The 18,374-nt window shown below is 39.0% G+C and overlaps 1 protein-coding gene and 1 long non-coding RNA gene across 3 annotated transcripts in view; both read left to right on the top strand.

Annotated features, from left to right (window-relative positions):
* Nucleotides 1–18,374, top strand: part of MSRA (methionine sulfoxide reductase A) — a 293,463-nt gene that overhangs the window by 14,367 nt on the left and 260,722 nt on the right. The gene's annotated exons all lie outside the window — the stretch shown is intronic.
* Nucleotides 8,673–10,596, top strand: LOC129736421 (uncharacterized). The gene is made up of 2 exons (XR_008732999.1): nucleotides 8,673–9,357; nucleotides 9,473–10,596. It is a non-coding gene; the product is annotated as an uncharacterized LOC129736421 (long non-coding RNA).

Raw genomic sequence — 18,374 nt, 5'->3', positions numbered from 1 at the left:
TCCAGGAGCTTCCAAAGATCTTTTAAGCGCTGCTCAAATTTCAGGAATGGCTGAGAAGGAGAACTCTAGGAGGAACTAGTTTGGGTTTTTTTCTGTCCGTCAGTGTGAGACAGGAAGCTCTCATCTTGAGGATGTACGCTGTGTTTGGGTGTAGAGACTTGGTGCCTGAGACACTGCCTGGCGACTTCTGCTAGGAACTCAGCGAGAAGTATTGTGCAAGGGATGCTTGTTCTAATTAGACAATAGAAGTGCTCATGGAAAGCCTGGAGATTAGCAGCAAAAGCATGCCACATCCTGGACTACTGCTCTATGATCAGAAAACACTCTGCTACCATTGTGGGTGTTAGATATTTTCCAGAAACTGTAGCCAGCTCTGGCTGTTGAGTAGGAAAAATGTTCCAGTATTGCACCCTTGCTCTCAAAAGGGAAGCACAGGCTGGTTCTTGTTAACGGCAGCGCTGGCCTGTCTACTTTTGTTGAGACATAATCTGGATGACGTTGATGTTTCTGCAGAGGTCTTTCCGTTTCTGACATTCCCCATTCATCTTTTACTATTTACAGGCTCAGAAATGCACTTTTTGGTTCATCAAACATTCAACTCCTTAAAATTTCATCCCAGAATCTGGTTATACGTCAGTGGCTGCTTCAGTTGATGCACAGCCTGCTCCTAAAGCAGGAGCAGGAGTCGAGGACAGTCATTGATTAGCTAGCTGGCTGAATGAGCAAGGAGAGGGATGACTCCAGACAGTCCTTGGTGACAGCAAAACAGAATGCAGAGACAGGGACCAGACTGGTACCTGCTGTATTGCAGAGTAGGATCATAGGGTAATCCAGGTTGGAAGAGACTTTGGTAGATCATTGATTTATGAGATCAGTAGATTGACCGCTGATCTGGTCTTGTAGAGAAAATGTCTGTAATCATCTGCTACTTCCAAGTATTGAGCTTACATTTTAAAAAAAGGACTAAATCCCAAGTCATAATCAGTGAATCATTTCCCGATATGTTTTAGCAAACTGCAATAAGATTTATTCTAAGATTATCAGAAGCAAAGTAACTGCACCAGAGCTAACATTACAATATGCAGGCTCTATGGGTGCTATATTTATATTACTTTCTTTCTTTTATCTTCTTTTCTCCTTCTTACCTAAATAGGGATGTCCAAATCCACTTTTGCACTTACTGAGGTTGACCTGATGTGTGATGGGGAGCTTAAATGAAATGTAATCTTAAAGAGGTTGCACTCAGACAACTTTTAGTAAAATAAACTATTCACAGAGTAATAATGCTTAATTTTAGTAGTATCTTGAGTGACAATAAAGTACTGCTCAGAACAGGGAAGAGAAGAAATCAGAAGACAAAACAAGTGTAGAGGGTGGATTCTTGAGCAGAATGTACTAATATTTCTTTACATGAAGAAGAGAAATATCACTAAGAAGAGCTAGAGATATGTTTACAGTTGATTCTTAAGATACTAATTTCAGAATTTAGCTAATGATTTTTTTTTATGAGTGATTCTAAGGTGTTCTGACTCTCCTCCTGTTTTTATCATTTCTCCCTTAAAGCCAATCATAAATTTAGTGATTTGGGTATAATTGCTCTGGAGTGCAGCTGCAACTTCTGAAATTAAGTACTGGACCAACAGAATATCTGTCATGCTCACTTCTTCAGAAGTGTAGCGCTCTGCTTCTAAAAAGTGTTTTCTTTTGTTGTTGGCAGCTGAACATGATTCCTTAAAACACTGTGTTGAGCAGTGAAGGGATTTGGGGTAGGACCTTATTTTACCTTGTATCATACTGTTGAGTGGGCTAATGCATTTGTTTTCTTACCAGGTTGTCTAAATTTCTTGCTGTGTGATTTGATTTGTTCTCTTGTGCCATTCTTTGTCATCAAATTGCTTTTCAAACTGCCTGAAAGATGTTCTTTTTTACTGGAGTAGCATACCATCCCACTCAGGAAAAGCTGGATTCAGACCCTAACAGGGAGTACACAGCATGGGCACTGCAGGCTGGTTCTGTGCCAGGAGATGGAACTGTTTCAGGGCCCTGTCTCTGTAGCTGTAGGTGACTCAGATCATCTCTTGTTAAATTGATAGAGAGATCCTGGGTCTGCCTTTGCCCTGGTCAACCAAGATGTTCCTCTGAAATTCCTAGACATGGTTCAGCAGTTAGGACAGATTTGGAACTGTTTCCAGTCGATGGTTTGACATGGCCATCCTTTTTTGGAGTGTACAAGTATGATGTCGCTGTGCCTGGGCTGTTGACACAGGTCCAGAGGATGAAACCTGCGATCACAAAGTAGTCATCAGCAGGACTTTGGTGTCTCTCTGGTCTTTGGTGGTGTGGAAGTGCAGATTTTCAAGCTTGCCCTCTTGCATTTAAATGACTAAATTTCTTCTGAAGTCCTCATTAAAGGCTCATCTTTGTGTTGAGCATTTCACACTCCAATTAAGACCTGTTCAGTGTTTGATTTAATTTATAACAATTAAAAGCAAGCTTTTTGAATGGGGGGGGGGGAGGAATCTTCAGATATGTATCTTACATGTGTGGATATCCGTGCACAGGTGTTCCTGGGTACTACTGTTGTAAAAATATTAAGTGTACTGGAAATGGAAGATGTGTAAAAAGTTGCACTCTCTGTGCTGATGACTGGATGTAGATGAGGAATTCTGAGATATTAATCTCTTTAGAACCATTTAAAATATTTAATTTCTCAAAATGTAATTGCTGAAGAGAAAATGGAACACAAAACAAAGCACTTTGTACCTGAATTTCACAGTAAATCCCTTGCTTAATGCAAAACAAAGAATATATTTTTATTCCTCACACATGGACTGACAATTATGAGAGGGTACCCTGAGCATGTTTTGGATAAATTATCTTTCTTAGTTATTTGATTTTTCAGAGCCTCCTTTTTCATAATCGCTGAAGATATTGAGAATTTCTATCCTCTTCATTACAAGTCTGTTTTCACTCTACCCAAGTTAACTGTTAAGTGGATTCCATTATGAGTAACTACTTCTACCTAAAGTGCTATGCATATATTTTTCATGTTGCATGCTGTGATCACTTTCCTAAATGACAGTCACAAATGCCTGTGAAGCTGGGTTCCTAACATTTTGATTTTTCTAAGTATCTGTTTTTCTCCTGAGATCTAAAAGGAAATGATAAGCAGTTAAGGGTATAAGTGATGTTTAAACTTACATGCAGTATCTAAATAGAAACTGCCACATGGATCTAAAGTGTTCTGGTGGTACTGGACGAAGAGAATGGTAAAGCATTTTAACCTATGAACGCAAATTCTGTTTGATATACTCCGAAAAACAGCTGGTCCTCAAAAAACTGAAGAACACATTTAGTGAAGATTGACCCACATATTTTGTAATTTCAAATTGGGGTGTAATGCCAGCAGATGATGAGTAATTAAAGCATATTCCCACATTGGAATGTTTAGGAAGTTGTTGACAGCTTCCCATAGTTTGGACTTGCGTTTTGTTTGCCTTGCAAAGCTGGAGTGCTCCACTCAACAGTGTGACGGTGCCAGCCTAAAACCCACTGCACTGCGGTATAGTTCAGGCATGCAGATTTGCTATTTTGATTTTCAGTTGGATTCATCTGGAACAATCCATTTCTGGTGCTAATCCTTTTCCACAGCATCACTTGACTATTGCAGCCTCCCACAGAAGAGGCCACAGTCATGCATACATTATGCTGTCAAAATGATAAATGATAAATGAAGGTGGGAAGTGGTCAGCTGCCAAGGAAAAGACAGTCCGTCCTGTAGCAAAGTTAATTGGGTACATACACAACTATGCAAAATGAGCTGTCATAGGTGGTCCCTGCTAGGGACATCTCATCAGTCTATTGATCAGTTGCCCTGGGAGTGTGGGACACCTGAGGTGCACACTGGAGGTCCTTGCAGATCTAGTCCTTCATGTTCAGATTGTTCATGCATTTATAGGCCTTTATTCTTGTTTTCTTGTATTTTTTTTTTCCATTTTTTTGGTTGAATCTTTGAATGTCCACTTCAGCTGTTGCTATCTTCCTTTTCTGCTTCTGTGTGGCGGCAGTATCCTTCTTTTTTTCCTTTTTCAGACACATTTCTGTCCCTATTCATTATTTATTTATATTGGTTTCTATGTCACAGCTACATTCACTCATTTAGGGGTTCTTAGAGGTTCACCGGTGTTTGGATATTTGATAATAAATGAAAAACAGAAAAGTGGAGAGTCATTAGGCAATTTATCATCATCATCTCTCCATAAGAATAGCACAGGTAAAAGTAGCCTTTTTTTCTGTCACATAAAGTACTTTTGCCCTTTAATAATAAATCAACAAAGCATCTGGCTCCAAAATTAGACTCCTAAGAAACCTCTGGCTTGTTCTCAGAGGAACTGGCTTCACTCATCTCTATTGGGAATGCCCAGAAATGATAACAAGAGTGTGATAGCAGAAAGGCTAATCAAGTTAGCCCTGACATGACAAACATGCCATGTTAAGAATGCGTTCATTCTTAAGAATCAATTGTTTGGGGAAATATCATGCACATGCTGCTTTTGAGCAATATTCTTATATCAGGTGGTCAAGATGAAGTGTTACACAGCTTTCAGTTAGGTATTCTGTCAAGGAAGATGAAAAGAGAAATGAGAGGTATACCTCATGAGTTCTAAAAGTAGCCCTTTGGTGTTATAGTGTCTTGATGAGTTTTTCCAATGGATAAAGGCCCTTTGTGTGTACAGATACTTGTCAACATTTGTAGTTTGTATTATCTGTATTTAGGCATGCATTTACGGTGTTTCATGAGGGACCTTCACAGGCTTGACAGGCGGGCCCATAGAAACCTGATGAAGTTCAGCAAGGCCAAGTGCAAGGTCCTGCATGTGGGTTGGGGCAATCCCAAGCACAAATACAGGCTGGGGGGGAATGAAGGGATTGAAGAGCAGCCCTGAAGAGTAGGACTTGTGGGTGTTGGTAGATGAGAAGCTCAACATGACCCAACAATGTGTGCTTTGCAGCCCAGGGTACAGTTGGCTTTTCTGGGCTGCATCGGAAGCGTGACTTGCAGGTTACGACCCCGTTTAGAGTACTGTGTCCAGCTTTGCAGCCCCCAACATAAGAAGGACACAGATGCATTGGAACCAGTTCAGAGGAGACCACAAAAATGCTCAGAGGCTGGAGCAGCTCTGCTGTGGGGACAGGCTGGGAGAGCTGGGGTGGCTCAGCCTGGGGAGGAGAAGGCTGCGGGGAGACCTTAGAGCACCTGCCAGTGCCTAAAGGGGCCGGCAAGAAAGCTGGGGAGGGGCTTTGGGCAAGGGCAGGTGGCGATGGCACACGGGGGAATGGCTTTACATGAGAGAGGGGAGATGGAGATGAGAGATGAAGAAGAAATTCTTCCCTGTGAGGGCGGCAAGGCGCTGGCCCAGGCTGCCCAGAGCAGCTGTGGGTGCCCCATCCCTGGCAGGGCTCAAGGCCAGGCTGGACGGGGCTGGGGGCAGCCTGGGCTGCTGGGAGGGGTCCCTGTCTGTGGCGGGGGGTAGGACTAGGTGGTCTTTAAGGTTCCTTCCAACCAAACCATTCTGTGATTCTATGAAAATGCAGGCCTGTAAGTGTTTTTGTACATTATTATCTCATGCAAATTCTTCTCACAAAACTTGCCTGGTAGATTTGCTTTCCCTGCAAGTAAAGAAAATAAGCTGTGGTTATATGGAAGGGGAACCAGTCTTGTGGATGACTTTTGTATTAGATTCCAAATCTAACAGCTTAAATAAATCTGTTACTTCTTCTGTTTCAAAGTGTTCCACTTCTGAGATGGGAAATCATACTCATTTGACAGCTATACAAGGACAGCTATCCAGGTATACTACTTTTGTAGAGACATGGGTGCATTTGAGTGAGATGGAAAAATATATGAGTAACAGGTTTTGAGAAAAGGCAGATTAAAAAGGCATCAGGAGGCTTTCATCAGGAGAATTTTGAGGGAACAAATTGTAGAGGCGTCAATGTGAAATATGTAAAAGATGGAAAAAAGAATTTGAACTGAGTGATGACCAAGGCAGAGATAAATGTTAATTTTTTCCTAATTCATAAAAGAAAGATCAAAGTGGTATCTAAGATACTGCTAAAGAATAAATATGTGGACTTTTCTGTGATCATGGGGCTGTAGGTAGGTTGAAGAACAGACCTACATGTTGTTCTGTAATGGTAAGCCTGTCAACAGTGAAGATGGTCAAATTTGGACTAGAGATGGATAGAAGCGTACTTGGAGAGAAAGATGAGGAATTCAACTTCTGTATTCTGTGCATTGGAATAGAATAACATCAAAGAAATATCAGAAGGATAGCTGGAGATACGAGAATGTTGAAGAGAATAAAGTTAGAGGCAAAAAGTACTTCATAGAGTTACTAAGATAGAGCCTGATGTCATTAGAGTTACTAAGATAGAGCCTGATGTCATTAGAGTGGGTCAAGTTGTGTGAGTTTTGAGTGCTGGACTGTTGCAGCCTCCCATGGAAAAGGCCATAGTCTTAGTGCAAGAAGGAAAGAGGAAAAGACTGACATCAGAACTGTGGGAGACCCAGGCAACAATAAGAAGAAAAGCAAATTGGAGAAGGTAGTGGGGGGAGTAAGGTGATAAACAGTCAGAGAACATGAAACAAAATCCCAAAACAAAAGGTCTGGAGAAAGTTTTGAATTTTCATAGAATCATTTATGTTGGAAAAGACCTTTAATATCATCAAGACCAATCATTAACCCAGGACTGCCAAGTCCGCCACTAACCATGTCCCTAAGCACCATATTTCTTCATACCTGGAGGGTATTGGTTTAACTGGGATGCTAGATTGGTCTGAGCTGGAAACTTACTTATGGGAGGGAGGAGAAATTGGTTGCATTGAAAGGTCTGGCAGCTCAAACTGGAGGAAGATACATCTTGGTAGGTGTCACTGAGGATTGTGTAAACAGTTTTAGTGGAGTGGAGCAGAACTGCAATTACAGAGTATTTAAGAGAAGAGAGAGGGAATTAGGAGAGCTACAGTAGACTACACATTTGAAAAAATGCTTTAAGGAAGCATTTAAGCATTTAAGGAAGAGTGTAGTCATTTCTGCAAATGAGATCCACTGTGTTGGAGCAGTGTATGTTGCAAGATAAAATAAGACTCTTCATCCTATTAGCAAGGCTTTTCTTTTCAGGAAAGCATTTGGCTGCTAGGGAATACATTTGTTTTTCCTGCCTTAACTTTCAGTAATGAAGAATAGTTAAAACTGTTCATTTCTGTTGGAATTTTTTTGGAATGTAGTTGAAATACTTTGTTGTCAATACATGGTTTTTGAAGGAAAACTAATTAAAAAATGAATTTCTAATAGTGATTGCTGAAGTAGTATAGCCTTTCAGAGGTGATTCCACTGACAGTAATTTCTATGAGAGCTTTTTGTTGCCATGTTGATGTCTGATGGTCTTTCAGTAAAGCCAAACTGACATACTAGATTTTTTTTCTGTCAAGTGCACAAAGAAAAGAAATAGAAAAATTATACATAGGTGATTTTTTTCCCAAGTTGGCCTGTCACAGTGATGCTAGGTACTAATTGAAATGATAGGATGTGCAATATTTGGAGGCAAAAATGTGATTTTGAAGTTAATGATATTTCGTCTGGAGTTGGGAGGCTATTGGGAAAAACATGCATAGGTGTGATACAGTCACTGGAAACAAGAAAAGGGGAGCCTTGGGAGGATGTCTGATTTATCCACCTGTCTGCAGATCAGATAATTAACCTATTAAAAAAAAATAAAATCAGTAGTTAAGATTACACAATGTCCCGCAGAACATAGCAGTTGTTATCTTAGGAAGTTTTTTCTTAAGGCTTAAGCTAGATCTTTATTGTTTTGGTTTAACTTGTTTGATTTCTTGTACTGTTCACGGTAGTTACATAGAACAATTTCTGTTCTCCCTTTTAGTACCATATTTTAGGTATTTGAAGGCTGCTGGTGGTTTTCTTCTTGATTAAATAACTGTAGTGTGGGATTTAGCAGCAGTTTCAGACCTCAAATTTAGGTATCTGCACACAGGTATCTCAGTGTGCTCTGGGTGTGTGGATCCTGTTATATTCCATGGAGGTATCACCCTGGAGTAAAGCCTGGAGAGCTTGGTTTAAAGGCCAAACAAATTGGTGAGGAGAGCAAGGGAAACACAATTCGTTGATACTTATCAGGAAGAACTATTGGTTTAGCAACGGAATTACCCTACTTGGTATATCACAGACGTGTATCTGATGCAAAGATGGGACAAGACAAATAGGAAATAAATGACACTTAAAACTGGACAAACAATCCCACCCAGCCATCTTGTTGGACACTGGTGGGCTTTCCAAAGATGTTTGGCAAATGTGGATCGTAAAATAACACTTTTAAAGCTCCAGGTTTTTCTTAGCCTGAGAAACAAAGCATGCTTCCATGAGGAAGAATATTTTGCCTCTTTTTTTAGCCAAGTAAACTTTATCCCTGAATCAAACCTTTGGGAAGGTTGTATTACTGAGTCCCAAAGTAACAACTTATCCTCCAAATGTCTGGGACTCTATATGAGAAAACAGTAGTGTCCACAAAATTATAAAATTAGACACTTAGGGAAGTTCCCCCCCCCCTTTCCCCCTTGGATAATCTATTTTTCTCATTAATGTAATGCATATGTTTCAAAAAGTTGGCACTTTGCCTTGGCAAATAGCTTGAAGATAAAAGAAAGTTTATTCCTGTAATTCTCCTCAGATGAATTCTTGTAATTTAGAATATCTTGAATGGAGTTCCAGATACAATTTTCTATCCTTGAAGTCGTGTGACATATCCAAAAATTTTCCACCAAAGTTAACTGTTAAAGCTGAGCCATTTCTCCTATGAATGCCACAAGAACTTGTGCTTTTGAATTAACAGATGACATCATTGGCATCTGTGGATGTGTGGAGATTGCTGAAGATTTTTTGTGTATTAGCTGGGATTAGCTTTAGTATTAATTTTCGGCTGATTTTTAATAATAGTGAAATTGATAAGAACTATTTGTTTTCAAGCTGGAGTTTAGAAAGTTAAAATGTGCATGTCTTTCAAATATGATCTTAATTCAAATCTATACATCTCCTGCTCCTGGCATCTTCCCATGACTCTTGGGAGGAGAGAATGAAAACATATTATTTTAAGGAGTATTTGGTTCTTATTAAAATTACACATACGCCCGCCTTCAAAAGAATCTTGATTTACTGCAGGTTGTTCATGTGTCGCATGCAGACATTTTTAGAGAACAGATTTCTTATCACTGTGAACAGTGAATGGCTTCCAGTGCTCCACGATCAGTGCGCAAAAATGTTATATCCATTGTAAAAGGTAGGAAACCATGAAATCTATAAGCCGATTTGGCAGAAGAAGCAGTTGTTGGTGCCAAAATTTGGTTACTGACCCACAGTTTCCTCTTTTTAAATATATTAATTGATTCGCAAAGAGCATCTTTTGGAAAACAAGAACTCAGACAGACTGGCACAGGCTGGAGCTCCGCCAAGACTGCTCGGGAAGGTTGCCATGCTGGGAGCGAGCGAGCGAGAGAGCGAGCGAGCGAGAGAGCCGAGGAAAGAAAAAAAGGCAAGACTTGGCACGGCTCAGTCAAATCAGCTTCTTTTGTCTGCTTTCTCGGCTTGAGCTTCAGGAAAGAAAACCGTCCTGGGGTACAGAAAAACTCAGAACTTTTTGGTTTTCAAACTTGGATAGCTTTTTAAGTCTCTTGGGCTGTTTGAAAGTGGTGGTACATTAAATGACGTTCAGTTACCAGTGATAAGAGAAATAAAAAGACTTCTTTAATGAAGCCTCCACAATGTCAGTTTATACATATGGGAAATACGATATTTGATTTTTTATTTTTTTTTGTATGTCTGATTAAACTGTAAGGGAGCCGAGTAACTTGGAAGATTACAGAGGGAATACCTAAATAAAAGGGAGAATTTCAATTTTTTGCAACAAAAAAAAGTTTTCATCGACATGAACATGCTTTAAAACCAAATCTGACCTCCTTCGGAATATGTTGAGAATGGGAATTTCAGCGTTTCTCTCATATATGCTACAGACACGAACTTTTACTGGAACCTCCTTAAAAGATTTCATCTGACCCAGCAAAGAAGTAAGAGTAGAGAGAAAGTTGTGACATCTTAATATAAAAGTAAGTATGTTCTTAAAGCAACAATATTTATTTTTGCTGCTTCATGCTGTCCTAGCTCCATCTCCCAGCTATTAGTGACAACACTGAAGACCAGCAGGGCAAGCCGAAGACACCCAGACTACGCCTGAAGGGCACAAAAAAGAAACGAAAGCATGGTTATTTTGCTACTGCTCTATAAACATTTCTCCCAGTGCATCTTACTAGGGAGCATATGAAATTGCTGAATTTTCGAGGAAATAAGAGATGGAAAAGTATTGACTTCTGCCAAGTCAGGAATGTTTGAAGATGACAGAGCTGGATTTGAACTGATGACACTGGATATAGAAACTTCAGTTTGTAGTTACAGTACCTGTTTGCTGTAAATTGTGAAAAAATCTGCTCTTTTCTCATACCTGGATTAAAAAAATCTGTGACGACTGAAGCGTGGATGTCTTATGATTTCAATAAAATTAAGGACCTAAAAATCCATTGTTTATTTTCTCCAAGGGTGCCTGGATTTTCAGTGAGACAGGTACCTTATTTCTGATTTCATAGGAACAAATACTAGCATGCTGCCTATTAGGCCTGGATGTGGCTGGATTATACTACTGCTGCTGTGACAATCAGCATTATTATTTCAGAGAGTAACTGTAAAGCATAGATTTTTATGGATCATCTTCACTTATAGTAAGTATTATACTATCCTTAAAGAATAGATTGTTCAGCCTGTAAGATGTGCAATTTCTGGCATGCTGCAGAAGTACATTTCCCTAATTTTTATGTTAAGGAAAGAAAGAGACAACATTAATGAAAAACATTTTAAGAGGGATGTGTTTGTATTTCAACTGCACATCATGGCATTTTGATTATTAGAGTACTAAAAATAACTGGTCTTTTTTGTTATGTAAAAGAACTTGGGTTATTTAATATTACATTAAATTGGTTTCATAGCAAGATACGTCAGATTTTTACTACATCAGTGAACCTTTTGAAAGATACTGTAGTTAAATAGTGGGTATGATGCTGTTGTGATTACCATTTGATGTACTGAAACCTTTTAATATGGTTTGTTAGTGATTTTCGAAGAAAGTGTCTCAATCAGATACATTATAAAACTAGCAATCCTGTCTTTCTAAATCGTTACAAAATGTATGACAGCTGTGTGTTAAAATAAGTATCCCGCAATAGATTGCAGATTGATGCTCAGTGGAAAGGAAATGTTTGAAGTTCAGTTTTGCTTTCTGTGTGGTTAGCTAGTATGTTCTTCATTCCTGCACAGACATTAACATGTGATGTGTTCGGGGAAACAGAGAGATGTGATGGGTGTAAGTTTGCAATCACAACAGTGTACTAAGTTTGTCTATCTGTGTGCATTTTCTGAAATGAATTTCCCGTATTTCTTAGAAATAGTGTGTAGGCTCAAAGCATATGCAATTTTCTTTAATCACGATATTTCAAAACAAATTTTTAATGGATGTCATTATTAGAAATCAGAAAACAATAGAAAACATTTGTCGTGGTGCCTCTGAGTGAAAACAAGCTCTGAATATTAGAATAGCCATATCTCCTGAGTATTTACGTAATCTCAATAAATGATTTCTTGGGTTTTAAACATGATCAACATGTGGGTCCTTGCAATGCTTTTACAAATGTAAATATTTGTACAAATATTTGAACATATATTGGCACTGAAGTTATTTTGAAAGCAGTTACTACAATTTTGAAACTATTATTTATCTTTGAAATTCCTAGTCAGTGTATTTTGATTTCCTAAATGAGATATACACAATTGCAGATTTATTTTGGCCTATATAATAAGAAAGTATTTTTTTCTTTCTGCTAAACCCTTTGCTTTTAAAAGTTCATCTAAGTGCTTATTTTTGGAAAGTACCCCAACTTGGCAAGTTAAAAGCAAAATTTGAATTGCCTGGCTTAAATGGTTGGTTCCAGAAAGTTGATTGGATTGCATGCAAATGTAATTTGTGAGTGTAATTTGACATGGTTTATTGTATTGATATATTTTATTTACAAACTTTATAATAATTTTGAGTTTTCTGGATACTTTAATCGGATTATTCATTATCATGATTCATTTATGATCCTCAGTTATTGCTTAAGTTTAGTAACTTCATAAATGAGCAATTTGTGTTTAATTCTTAATGAATCATTAATATGTATTTTGGATTGTACAGTTCCTTGAAGTGGCATATTTCAATGTAGAGGTGAGGATTAGGGGTTTGGGTTTAACTTGCTTTTTCTTATTGAGCTACAGAGGCATAGTATTATTTCACATAGGAGTGTTGTGTTTGATAGTGAAATGGGCCTATGTTTGATCTCACTTGTATGTATTAATAATATATAAACCAAGGCTTACTCTTCTGTTTTTACTAGTGTCAAAGTAGACTGAGATCAAAATGGGACTGTAATGGCTTAGTTTGTGCCTTTTATATTGACATGTGTAAACTGGTTTTAACACAGATTTGTACAAAGGTTGAATGAGTACTTGCTATGAACCAATACATTTTTTTGGACAAGGAAGAGATACGCAGTTCTGAGTGTGACTATGGATTTTTCCTAAATATGGCTGTAGGATAATAATATCAATGTTAAAAAACAGTGTATGCAGCTTTTGTGTGTTGTTTTGCATTCCTGTATCCATGGAAAATGCTGAAGGTTACCTTGATAATCTACGTAGGATAGATCTCCATATTCTGCCATTGCTGAGGTATTTTCAGCTTCTGTAACCAGTATTTTTTAAAAAAATCTATATATATTTTAAGGCTTTTTCCATTTACCATTTGCCATTACTCCAGAATAATTGCTGATTTTGTAGCCCACTACAGGGCAAGGTCTTTTCTCTCTGTGTAGCAACTTTTCTGGCACTGATGTCATCATTTTAATTATTCCGTATAATGTAGTATGTTTTCCTTCAGGTCTTGCTGCAGTACACAGCAAGGTATGTAAAACTGTTAAGTGTTTTCCTAATATTTTATGTAGATTTCCAACCTTGACCAAGGTGGAAAACTGTCTGAGAAACTGCAGGAAGAAGGCTGTAGTATTTTCTTCTTTCTTATCGCCTATACTTATCACAATTTAGGATAAACTACTCCACTTGTTCATGAAAACAGACACAGAATTTTTCTTCATTTTGGTTAAAATCACTTGTTCAGTATGTGTGCACGTGCTCGTTAGTTTCTCAACACTGTAAATTGGCATAACAGGATTGACTTTGGTGGAATTCCACTCCCTTATTCCATTTGAAAGTATAGGCCACAGACTTCATCTGTGCAATAGAAATTTTGAGCCAGATCAATAGTATTTTGTCCAGTGTAGCTGTTAAAACAGCGTGTGAGTTAAGTAACTTTTGTAATCATTGTGGAGGACTAAACACCTTTAGAAGGTGATCTAGATGGCTGACACGTTGGTCCTGTGAATCACTCTATTGACCTTAAAAGTAACACAGGGCAGCTGGCTTAGACTAAGATATCTGGCACTTAGTGGTCTAAATTTGAGGAAGAACAATCAAATTCTTAATTTTTTTAAAAAAAGTGTTAAAATTAAAGTACAGGCTTGTGCTCCACTACAATGCAGTATTTGCTATATTCAATTTCAAGGTTAAGAAAATAGGACACTACGACAACAAATTATAAGAAGATGAAAATATTAATTTGTAATATATTTGCCTTAAAATAACAGTATTGCCTGCTATAGTCACATTTATTTTATAGATAAGGAATAATCCACAGTTCAGGGCCTGACTGATTGTGATAATCTTGTGGGAATTATTGTGGAAATGATAGAAGCTTATCCTCTTGACAGTTATGGACAGCTATATTTTTCCAGTTGTTTTCCTGTAATGAAGTTACACCCAGTATACATCTGTTTCTCTGAGTCACTATAGCAGTTTTTCCATATTTGGCTGATGCTACGGAATTTTAGAACGTTTGTCTCTTCCCTGAAGCAGACCAGGGACCACTCACTCTATGTACTTGAAAGCTCCAGTGGTCTTCACCTTGTCCTGGGTATTCCGTGTTCTGTTATGTTCACAAAGATGCCACTTATTGTGGCTAGAAGAATTAACAAATATGAAGTGGCCACTGTGGTTTTTCTTATCTTAGGTCTTGGAGGTGTTGGGATTGAAATGTGCACCTGATTTGAATGTGGTTTTCATTACAAAGGGATGAATTATGGGTCTTGCAAAAAATTTCCATTATTGTCCCTTCTTTACATTTGTTAAATCGCCTTTTTTTTTTTTTTTTTGTAAGTTTGCCAAGATCAAGCAGAACCCGGCTACATTTCCTTTAGTGAGCTTCTTTTTGTTGTCTTAAGGTCATCTTTTCTGGGTCTGCTTTGGGCTTAAACATTGTGAAGACAGAGACACTTGAATCTTGTCTAGTGTTGTAAACTGGAGAGTGGCTTCTATATTTTCTACCTCCTAATAAAAATATAATTCCCTTCTGTATTTTTCAGTGAAGATATCATTGAAGATGCTTGGTGATACTGTTTATGTTTTCCATATTTTCCATATTCCTAAGTATCTTGGAATGGATTAGTTTTTTTCATACACCATTCCCTCGTCTGTATGAGAGGATACTGTACGCTCAGTAGTCACTCAAAGAGCGTCTGAATTTCTACTTCGTGACCCATAAAATAGCAGCTCACCAGAGGTTCATATTGTTACCATCTTCATTCTTCTGATGGTGGTGGATGGGAAAAGAGCTTTTTAGGGAAATAGGGTATATACTTTGGGAACATCTGGGAAGTTTAGGTACCCAACAGCAGTATATAGCGCCCTTTTAGACATCCTAGGCTGTTTGAGGTATCTTCATAGAGCTGGCAGTCATGACACAGAGCGTACAGGAGAACTGTTTTCTGTTGGAGTTGCAGCTGAAGCCAAGTGAGGACATCTGAAAAAAGCATTAGAATGCCTTTCTTTTTTATCATTTTGCCAATGAAGACCAGAGATATTTTGTAGAGGCTTTTTCTGTCATGTATGTGATTCCCAAACTCAGATTATGTATTGCAAAGAACAATGGCCCTACAAATAATGTAATCTATGTCATGAGTAATGACAAGAGAACTTGTGAATACAGGACCATGGAGGGGTTAGACTGGATGTTAGGAAAAATCTCTTCATGGGTTGTCAAGTGCTGAACAGACCATTCAGGCAGGTGGGGGGAGTCCCCATCCCTGGAGGTATTTAAAAGACGTGTAGATGTGGCGCTTAGGGACATGGCTTAGTGGTGGGCTTGGCAGTGCTGGGTTAGCGGTTGGACTCAGTGATCTTAAAGGTCTTTTCCAACCTAAATGATTTTATGATTGTGTCATCTTGGTCTTAGATTTTGATATCTTAACACCAGTCTTACAACTTTTGTTCAGAGCAGTGCATTGATTTCCATAACTCCCAGGAAAAGGTCTTTTTTCTTTCTCTCTGGAACCTGTCATGTTTTCTCTAATCCCTGAAATTTTCAGTTCTGATATGACTGATTTAGTTTATTTTGGTTGCTTTAATTAATTCTGCTATGTCTCCATTCTTCCCTATTTTTCAGGGTTTCAACACTGAACAAGTCCTTTTTGGGGGAAAAAAAAAAAAAAGTTCTCAGTAAGGGACACAGGGTTACCAAGGCATCCTGTTACTACTAACTGTTCCACATGAAGATTTAAGGTTTAAGTTCAATTTAAATCTTGTACTTCAGAAATCTCAAAAGATAGGTAAAGGGTGTTTTGAGCTCACTAGGCTTGCTTCAGGACTAGTGTATTCTGAAGCCGTTCTTTCATAGAATCATAGAATTGTTTAGGTTGGACAAGACCTTTAAGATCATTGAGTCCAACTGTTAAGCCAGCTCTACCAAGCCCACCACTAAACCACATCCCTAAACGCTACATCTAGACGTCTCTTAAATCCCTCCAGGGATGGTGACTCCACCACCTCCCTAGGCAGCCTGTTCCAGTGCTCGACAATTCTTTTGGTGAAGACATTTTTCCATGTATCCGATCTAAACCTCCCCTGGTGCAGCTTCAGGCCGTGTCCTCTTGTCCTGTCACTTGTTACTGGGGAGAAGAGACTGCCCCCCCCCCCTTAGCTACAGCCTCCTGTCAGGTAGTTGTAGAGAGCAAGAAGGTCTCTCCACACGTTTGCCACCCTCCAGAGATGTTTGTGGTTCCAGGGCAATTAGTAATGTAGTATATGAGGGCACAAAAAGAAAATAGGGCTTGAAATGTGCGTGCTAGCATGTATGTGAATTAGGATTATTGTGGCACAGGAGACTGTAGAAGTAGTATGAAATAGCACAGTGTTACAGAAGGGGTGGTGGACTCTGATTTCCCTGAAGTATTTTGATTTAGCCAGGGCAGTGAGTAGTTCTTAGAGCAAGGGTTCTGGCTGGGTGAAGGATGTGCTTCCTGGATGTGCTTTATGGTAGGAAATGTACTGACATAAATTAGATACCAAGAGATGTTTGTCTCTCCACATTGGTAAGCTGGGTTCTCATGGGCAGCAAGATCTGACTGTTATTGCATGACCACTTCTGATCAACGTGACTATTAATTTACTTAGGGTAATTATCTGACTGGCACAGATGACTGTTTTGTTGTCATCTTTTCTCTTAAATTCTTATTCCTGCTGACATCTTCAGCCTTGGTATGTTTGAAGTTGCAACCTCTGTAGTACCAAATGTTTGGTTTTTAAAAACAGAAAGTATACAGCATTTGTAAAACACTGACTGTTTGCCCTGTGTGCTCTTAACAACCTGTTAATGGAGTATAGTCAGGAAACTGGGATGTCATACTCACCTTATTCCTTTTTTATGGTGAGATCGGGTGGCGCACACCTGTGGAGACTTTCAGCTTCATTCTTTTCACAGATGTACATTGCTGTAAGGAAAGCAGTTATGACAGATGGATGTTTCAGACACTTCAGGAATATGCTTATAAGGAGGTCCACAATTTAGGGAGGTTCTCAGATCCCTTCTCTCTGATATGGAGGTAATACATATACTGAATTCGAAAGGAAACTGGAAGGTCTGAAGAAAGGTTTGTTTGGACTTCACTGAATTATAATGAGAAGATATATACCTGTCATGCAGATCCTTAAGGAAGCTATTATTGATTTAATATGCAGAAGCTATCGAAAATTACATTATCCTTATATAAGATGGTGTGGTGGGCTGACCTTGGCTGGACACCAAGTGCCCACCAAGCTGCTTTATCATTCCCCTCCTCATAAGAACATGGGGAGCAAATAAGATAAAAACACCTTGTGGGTCAAGATAAAGGCAGTTTAATGAAACGATAGTAAATGCTGCACACTCAGAGGCAAAGGAAAACAGAAGATGTTATTCTCTGCTTCCCATCAGCAGGCGATGTTCAGCCACTTCCCAGGAAGCAGGGCTTCAGTGAGCGTAGTGGTTGCTCTGGAGGACAAATGTTGTTAAAATTGAATGACCTCCCCCCACCCCCCTGCCCCCCCGCCCTGTTCCTCCTCCTTTCTCTTAGCTTTTATATTTGAGCAGAGGTCATATGGTATGGAATATGCCATAGATCACTTTAGGTCAGCTGTCCTGGCTATGTCCCCTCCCAAGATGTTGCCCACTCCCAGCCTACTGGTGGTAGTGGTGGCAAGGTTGGCGAGACAGCTGGGATGCTGTGCAAGCACTACTTAGCAGTTGTCAAAACACTGATGTGTATCACCACCGTTCTAGCTACCAATACAAAGCACATCACCATGAGGGCTGCCATGGGGCTCAGCCAGACCCAATACAGACAGAGCAGGCCCGTTACAAGCAGTTAAAAAAGTAAATTGGTTCCCTTTTTTGGAGAGCAGTGTGGGTGGTATGGAGTATCTGAGAGCAGATGTGATGTATAATTAGTCAGTAGGTTATCTCTGTTCCATACTGTGGATTGTCTCCACATTAGGATACAGAATTACGTATTTCTGCTGAGATATGAGATGTACAGTAGTATATGCAATGCTTTTCTGGACAGGTGTGAAAGGTGGGGAGTCCATACTAGCAAGCTGTTATTTGGGCTATTAATATATTTTAATACCACTTAGATTTAATCTTCCATATAAATTAGTATTAGAAGAATCACAGAAGAGGCATACAGAAAACATTGTCTTTGATCTGCTACATTATAACAAATTGGAATATTTATTTGACCATCTTCTTAGATAATGCACTTAACAGTTCTTGCTTTTTTCCTGATAGATAACATG

Source organism: Falco cherrug, chromosome 6 (genome assembly GCF_023634085.1).
Source record: "Falco cherrug isolate bFalChe1 chromosome 6, bFalChe1.pri, whole genome shotgun sequence".
In the NCBI taxonomy this organism is placed as follows: domain Eukaryota; kingdom Metazoa; phylum Chordata; class Aves; order Falconiformes; family Falconidae; genus Falco; species Falco cherrug.
This window is presented reverse-complemented; position numbering and strand designations above follow the sequence as displayed.